The sequence below is a fragment of the Bubalus bubalis genome, chromosome 2 (genome assembly GCF_019923935.1).
Source record: "Bubalus bubalis isolate 160015118507 breed Murrah chromosome 2, NDDB_SH_1, whole genome shotgun sequence".
NCBI lineage: Eukaryota > Metazoa > Chordata > Mammalia > Artiodactyla > Bovidae > Bubalus > Bubalus bubalis.
In genome coordinates, this window is record NC_059158.1 from 3,990,761 (window position 1) to 3,998,864 (window position 8,104).

General features: G+C 51.2%; 1 long non-coding RNA gene across 1 annotated transcript; it reads left to right on the plus strand.

Moving 5' to 3' along the window:
* The first annotated feature begins 703 nt into the window (after window positions 1–703).
* On the plus strand, window positions 704–7,900 carry LOC123328223. The gene is made up of 3 exons (XR_006543028.2): window positions 704–1,297; window positions 4,123–5,505; window positions 7,364–7,900. It is a non-coding gene; the product is annotated as an uncharacterized LOC123328223 (long non-coding RNA).
* The last annotated feature ends 204 nt before the right edge of the window (window positions 7,901–8,104 follow it).

The window sequence follows — 8,104 nt, forward strand, 5'->3', positions numbered from 1 at the left end:
TCCTCCACCAAGCTTCCATTCCAATGGCCTCACCACTGACCACTCAGCTGCTCACACCGGAAACTGGAGAGGCCTCCGGGATTCTTCCCACCCTCTGGCCACCAGACCTTGACTCCATTCGCGGTTCTCAGAGTTCACGGCTTCCACCTGGCCCCAGCCAGCGACATCACTTGGATGTCTCTAAGCGCCTCCTGAGCCATCTCCTCGCTTCCTTCCTGCCCCACCACAATAGTTCTGTCTCCACACACAAAGAGAATGACTATTTTACAGCCAATGTCGGATGGCATCCCATGGCACAGAGGATAAACCCCAGTCTCTGGAGAATGGCCCCTGGGGAACTGGCGTCTGGTCCCTGCCCACCTCTCCTTTCTCCCGTGGGCACTTCGACCTGCAGCAAAAACTGCTTCTGTGACGTCCATTCCCACCGAGTTCTCTTGCATCTGGTAGTCCTTTCCAAAGAGAAATCCAATTCCTTTCCAGGCTAAAATGCAAGATGGAGTTTCGGCTTATTTCCCAAGAAGGCCAACCGCCCCCCCCACACACACCCCCAACCCCCCCCCCCCCCACCCGCCCCAGCCAATCTGGTAGCATCTTTCGCCCACTGGGAAATTCTTGAAAAGCAACTAGCTGGTCCCCAGTCAGGCTCCCTGCCCCCAGTTTCTCCCGCGCTGTCCAGCCAGCAGCCTCGGGTCACCGCCGCAGCTGGGCCCAGCCCCTTCAGAAGCAGAGGCTTGGGCGAGGGCAGCGGATTTATGGTGCAAGGTTAGCCGGCGCGTAAACCTGGGCGTCGGCCATCAAGGGCCCTGGCGTTTTTACTGCCTCCTCCTCCAAGCCCCTGCATGGATGTGAAGCAACTGGAAGGAGGAACATCTGGTTTCACTTTTTGCATTCACCAGCACAGCTCCCAGATGACAAAACCCTCCGTTCTTGCCAGGGTCCTGCTGGTGGCTGGTAGGCTGAATGCGCAGGCAGGGGGGCAGCTCTCTGACAGAGATCTCGCTTCTTTTTTTTTCCCTGCCTCATCTAGGGGCCAAGAAACCGCCAGCCACAAAGGGATCAACCCCGCTGCATCGAGATAGAGTGGGTGGCTGAGTCAAGGCCAGGCTGGCCGCGGTGCCAGCTTGCCAGAGACACCGAGGGCCACTTGTCCCGGCGGCGGGGAGGGCCCCAAGCCGGCCTTTAAAAGGGGGGCGTGGCCGGGTCGCGAGCGGTGGATGCTGGAACTTGTAGTCTCCGAGCGCAAGATGGCTGTGAGTGAGGGCCAGCATCCCTGTCCTCTGGGGCAGGACTTCTCCAGGTAAGGCTGCCCTGTGGTGGCCAAGGGCCGCACCGGAGGAGGAAGGCACGCGGAAGATAAGAAGCCACTTTGGTGACTTACCTTCAGAGCCCCACCTCTTGACAGAGGCTTAAAGTGAAGTCGCTAAGTCGTGTCCCACTCCTTGCGACCCCATGGACTGTAGCCCACCAGACTCCTCCGTCCATGGGATTTTCCAGGCAAGAATACTGGAGTTGGTTGCCATTTCCTTCTCCATGAGATCTTCCCGACCCAGGGATTGAACTTGGATCTCCCACGTTGTAGGCAGACGCTTTACCGTCTGAGCCCGCAGGCAAGACCCCTGACAGAGGCTTACTTCTCTTCTGGTGGAGATGGCCAGTTAGGAAAAGGTGCCCCTCCATCCCCCTGCAGTCAGTGGCCAGTCTGGATTAGAAGCCAGCAGGGATGATCAGAACAATCAGAACAGGTGCCCAGAGGATGCCCCCTGCAGTAGACAAACCAGAACGCTGTCCCTGCAGCTGCTTACTATGTACAGCTGGGTCAGATCCGGTAATAGGAGCCATAATCCTTTATCACCTGCTCCTCTGCACTGGCCAGAATGTGCCAGGAAAGGTTGTTGTTATTGTTCAGTGACTAAGTCGTGTCTGACTCTTTGGGACCCCCGCCCCGCTCTGTGGGCTGCAGCAGCCCAGCAGGACAGGCTTCCCTGTCCTTCACTATCTATCTCCCGGAATTTGCTCAAGGTCATGTCCATTGTGTGGGGGATGCCATCCAACCATCTCATTCTTTGTCACCTTCTTCTCCTCCTGCCCTCAATCTTTCCCAGCAACAGGTTCTTTTCCAAAGAGCCGGCTCTTTGAATCAGGTAGCCAGAGTGTTGGAGCTTCAGCTACCAGTAGGAAGAGAGAAGCAGGAAGGGGCAAGTTCAGGGTAGCGGATTAAAAGGTTCAAACTATGAGGTGTAAAATAAACTGTAAGAGCAAAGGCAGGTGACTTCTCGAGGACTTCAGTTCCTAACCTTACTCTCTTTCTCCCTCTCTCCACCCCTCTGTCTCCACTGCAACCCTCCCTCAAGCAGTAAAACAAATTTTCTAAACTTCCATTTACTTCCCTCTTCCATTAGAGCCAACCTTCTTGAAAGGGCTGTCAGCACGGTTTCTATCCACTTCCTCTCCTTCCAGATATTCACTCCTCAACCCAATCCAATCTGACTTCCACTCACTCCACTGATACTCTTTAGCCAACCACAAACAGCCTCCCTATCACCAAATCCAGCCAACTTTCCAGCTCCTCTGCTGTGTGTGACACAGGAACCCACTCTCTCCTCTTGGCTCCCTTAGGACAGTTTCTGCATCTTCTTCCCCTCTCTCATCCCCCTTCTGGGTCTGTTTTGCCCGATTATCATCCTCTACACTAACCCCACATGAAGGATCGCCTCTGCCTAAGCCTTCACTCCCTTTGTCTTATGCCCTTTGGCTGGGTGAGCTCGTCTGCAACCATAGGTTTCATGCTCACAGCCCCAGATCAACACCCCAGATCCAGATGCACTCCAGCCTCTTTGAAATATCCATTTCCTGTCCCATAGGCGACTCGCTTCTGAGACATTCGGGACCCTCGTATTCCTCCTCCACATCACATGCCCCACCCCAACCCCCTTTTTATTTTAGTCCCAGCTCAGTCTAAGCGCAGTTTCCAAGTCACATTGACTCTACAGACTTCATGTCTATCACATCTGTGCCTTATTCCATGTGCTCTAGGGCCAGATTATGACCCCTTTCCCTTCTCACATGTTAAGAACATCGCAAAGGTGTTACAGGAAAGAGCCATTTTTAACTCCATGTTGGATCTGTTTCTTTGACTTTAACCTTTGCTTTTCATTACTTTTGTTATTATAATCATACACAATGACCTGCCTCAGGGAACCCTGCCCCTCTGCCTAATTGTTAAATTAAAGTGCTTTTGTTCAGCTCTCTGAAAGACATTCTGACCCTGCTCACTTGTGAATGACTACAGAGAAGAAGAAATGAACGCATCCCCTCCCCCAGGATGGCCCTTCCAGGAGACTTTTGCAAGATTAAAGGCCTTTATACTTTGTTTTTTTAACTCCTCCCCTTCTCTGTTCTATAAAAGAACCTGGCATCCAGAAACTGACAAGATGGTTATTTTGAGACATTAATCTGCCATCTTCTCGGTCAGCCAGCTTTCTGAATAAAGGCATACTCCTTGCCTCAATCCTTGTCTCTGATTCATTGGTCTGCCATGTGGTGAGCAGAGTGAGCTTGGACTCGGTAACAAAGGGATATTGAACTTATGTTCGTGAATTCTCTTCCTCTCCAAGGTGGGGCCTAATTCCTTTACCCTTAAATATGGGCTGGACTTATTGACATTCTTGCAAACGAAATGTGACTGCAGGGATGGTACAAGGCCATGTCTCAAAAGGCATACTAGCGTCCCCATCAGCTGTGGGTGCCATAACCAAAACTGCAGAATGGGTGGCTCAAACCACAGACATTTATTTCTCACAGTTCTGGAAGCTGGCAAGCCCAAGATCAAGGTGTCTGCAGATTCGGTGTTTAATGAGAGCCTGCTTTCTGGCTTGTAGAAGCTGTTTCCTCCTGGTGTCCTCATGTGGCAGAGGCAGTAGGGGCTCTGGTTGCTTCCTCATCTCAGAAAGGCACCAACTCCATCAGATTGGGGCCCCACCCTCATGACCTCATTTACCCCTGATTATCTTCCACGGTCTCCATCTCCAAATACACCGAGAGTTAGGGTTTCAATGTATGAAGCTGGGGAGAGGGGACAAACATAGGCAGTTTATAACCAGCACTTTGGCCTCACTTTCCCAGGTCACCCATCCTGGACTGACAGCATGCTCACACAGCCTGTGGCAAGGTCGGCAGGGAGAGCAACTGACCGTCTGCCAATGACAAGCGCCAACTTGGCAGGCATGAACGTTAGCCGCCTTGGCCTTCCAAATACTGTAGCCTCAGCCAGCATCTTCACGGCAACCTCATGGGAGACCCCAAGCCAGAACCTCTCAGCTGAGCAGCTCCAGAAATCCTGACCCAAAGAAAAATACCCTTATATTCTAAGCTGCTGTGTTTTGAAGTGATTTATGTTTCAGCAAAGATAAATAAGCCCTTCATCCCTATCCCCTGATAACAGCCAAAGCCCTATTTTCAAGATGTAAGTATGTTATGTCATTCCCTTACTTAACATTTCTTATGGTTTTCAGAACCTCCCAGAGAACACTGAAACTGATGATAAGGGCATCCAAGCTTCTTCAGAACCCAGCCTCATCACTCAAGGGCTCCTGTAGGCCAGAGTGATTTCATGTCTGATGCCCCTCCACCAGAAACCTTCCTTGAAGTGGTAGATAACACTCCTGAGGTTTGTGTGTACCTTTATCAACACACATTAACATTTGCCTGCCCATCACCCACTCTGGCCTAGGAAGGATTGTCGTTCATCTGCCACCCCAGCACAGGAGTGGTATTCAGCCCATGGGAACCATTTAATAAGTAATTTTGATGTGAAAGAGAACAAAATGAATACAAAACAAAAATTATCTTGAACTATCTGACTTCCAGAGCAGCCACTAGGACTTCCCTGGTGGTACAGCGCATAGGAGTCCACCTGCCAGTGTGGAGGACACAAGTTCAATCCCTGGTCTGGGAAGATCCACGCTCCACATGCACCACAGCTACTGAAGCCTGTGTGCATAGAGCCCGTGCTCTGCAACAAGAGAAGCCACCGCAATGAGAAAATGAGAAGCCTGTGCATTGCAACGAGGTGTAGCCTCGGCTTGTCTGCAACTAAAAAAAAAAAAACTTCATTCCTGTCTGCACACAGGAATGAAGAACCAGCACAGCCAATAAATAAATCTAAAACTAAAGAGCAACCACCAACTGAATTAAAGAGCATGAATCCATTAGGCCCTCTCTGTTGACTTATCTAGATAACCCAATCTTTTCTGGAGTCTCTACGCCGATTTCTGGAGGCTGAAAGCTTCTGAAACAAACTTGGACAGTTTTTGCATTTCCCTTTGGCCAGCACGTGGAAGAGCCCGTCTTATGCTCCTTGCTCCCCTGTCCTACCGCGGTCATGGCCCCGGATACCCAAGGCCTCTCTTCAGGTGGACCTGAGAGCTGACTGCCATTTGAAACTGCTCGTGAACCCGGAACATGAGATTTCAGGTCGAGTGTGTGTTTGGGCTGTGCCTGTGAGAGGTGAGGAGGGATGGTTCTGCAGGAAGCATCTGCTGGAACCACAGTGGTTTGCTGGGGTGTTACGATGGGCAGGGACCTGCAGATCATTTAGGTGCAAAAGCAATTTGTGGGGGAGGAAAAGTGAGTGGCATTTTGTACTGTTGGTCTGACTGATCCATTTTTCATATATGTTAGGAAATATCAGTCTTAGTCACCCTGATGGAAAAAAATACTTGTGAGTCAACATGCCTGGAGGTCTTTCAGAAGGTCATTAAGATCAGTGGTTGCTTCACCAAGGTGAGGGCCCTAGGGTTTTATACTCAGAAAAAGATCTGAATTCCTCTCCCTGGCTGACGAGGGTTCGCAGAGCTGCCTGGTGGCCCAGACCAACCACTCTGGGCTCTCCTCTTAATGAGCCCCCAGCCCCCTCCCGACCTGTGTCTGTTCCCCGGGCCTTCCCTCCGTTTCTCCAAGGTGCTGGGCAACCTTAGATCTCCTCTTCCACTGAACAGGCTGGTTCCTCCCAGCTGGTCAGTCCCACGGCAGGAGCACCTCCTGGGAAGTTTTCCCCAGGGAACCCTGTTTCCCAGGGAGCCCCTCCCTTTGAGTAAGTCAGGCTGGAACCAGGAATTTGAATTGGGTAAAGGAATGCTGATAACAACAGCTAAGAGAGCACACGGAGCTCCCGTTTCTTCATACCAGACCAGAACTCGTGTCTACTGGGCAGTGGCAGTGGAGGTGGGAGGGGTGAGGAGCCCTCCTTTTTTGCTTTCAGCTCTTTGCCTGAAATGAGCGTCTTCAGGGTTTGCTCCACCAAGGAAACTGTTAGGGAAAAAATCGAAAATATCTGGTTTCACTATAATGTTAATGGTTTTTTTTTATCCTCAAATATTTGCCTGGTTGCCTTTCTTTAAGAAAAACCTAAAAGATATTACTGGCTTAAGCATTAGCAGCTATTAATATCTCTGCTGGTCCACAGCTGCCTCACCTTGAGGCTGGTGGGTGGCTTTGTGCCCTGGTGGGAAAGGGAGCCGGGTGGCCAGGTGGGCCTCCTTCGCTCAAGGGCAAACCTCTAGGGAAGGTTGTGGAGAGAGTGCTTAGCTGCTCACTCACAGAAGCAGGCTCTCTGAGGACACCCTTTCTGGAAGCAGACTTGCAGCCAGGCACACCCAGGTCCCCTGCTACGGCGATGGGAACTGGATGTCCCATCACCAAGGCCAGGGTGGTTCTCACCTCTGGAGCCCTCACCTTACCGCAGACTGCTTTGTACTCTAATTGTGCCCTCTCTGCCCGCCCCATGATGAATGCCTGTTCTGGATGCAGTTCACAGCTAGATAAGGACGTGTGATCGTCAGCTATGACCCCTCCCAGGCTGCCCCGTCCAGGGGTGGCAGCAGCGGCGTGCTGGGTGGCCGCTCTGCCAGGCCAGGGAGCGACGATTGCATTTGCAATTCCTGTGCTGAAAACAACCTTCCACGGCCGAGCAGCCAGCAAAATGTCCGAACGTTTTAAAACGAGCTCCAAAGAATTCACATAACACACCACTCCCAAACGCCTCCCTGTGTGCCCATCTTAGGGATGGGCTCCTCCCACAGCCCCTAAGAAAATAAAGACCAGAACTGTTTTCTAGAAGCAATCTGAAATAGTACAGCACAGCCTGGATTGGAATGAATAGTCATGAAAAATCAACCATTGGCACTGTGAGCAAACCAGTCCATGATATGAGAAGTTTTTTGCATGGCTGGTCTTGCTTCTTTCTAGCAGGGCGCTGAGTGGGAGGGACTTTCTGGAGGACCGAGACCTTGTTCTCTAATGCTCTTTGCCCTCCAGCCTAGTAAGAAAGTGCTCAATTCACAGGGAAGCTCCATTATCTTAACAGATGGAGAGCAGGCCTTAGCAAGGGAATTAACCAGGCTGAGCCACACTTTCATAGAAGAGAGATCAAAGCCAGAGGCGAACCTGACCCAGATAAACCACCAGGACTGAAACCCATGCGTCTGGCAGATGCAAATAGTCTCATCTAGTCTGAACTGGGAGGCAAAGCCCTGTGGAGACTTACCTGGCCCCTGCTCGAGCCTCGGCCACAAACTTGGACCTGCCCCAGGGAAACTGGACATCTCAAGGCGAAGCCGGGTACAAAGCTGTGCAGAAAGAGCGGTCAGAGGCGGATGCCCACCTTGCCCTGCCCCAGCAAAGCTCATCACCTCCCATCCCAGCCAGTGGGGTGGAAAAGACAAAACCACCTCATCTCAATGAGAAGGTCAGCAAAGGGCTCAAGACCCAATGCCCCAGCCCTGTGAGGGAACGGCTCTGCAAACCAACTCCTCCTTGTCATTTGGGGAAAAAAAAAGGCAAAAAATTGATGTTCTGTACCTGCATGGTACATAGAGGAAAATAACGGATCTGTTGGCTCATAGATTTGTTGCACAAGCATTTTGTGAACCCGTGTTATGTGCCACTAACTGTGCAAAGTGCAGAGAATTATAAAAGTGAAGGGAAGAGTCTGAGTTCTCCTTCAAAACTCCTCTCTCTGGCTAGTGAGAAACTTCATGATAAGCACCCGGATGTAACTGAGCAGGGCATTAGCTGTATTAGCTTTCTGGCGAGCAGACAATAACCA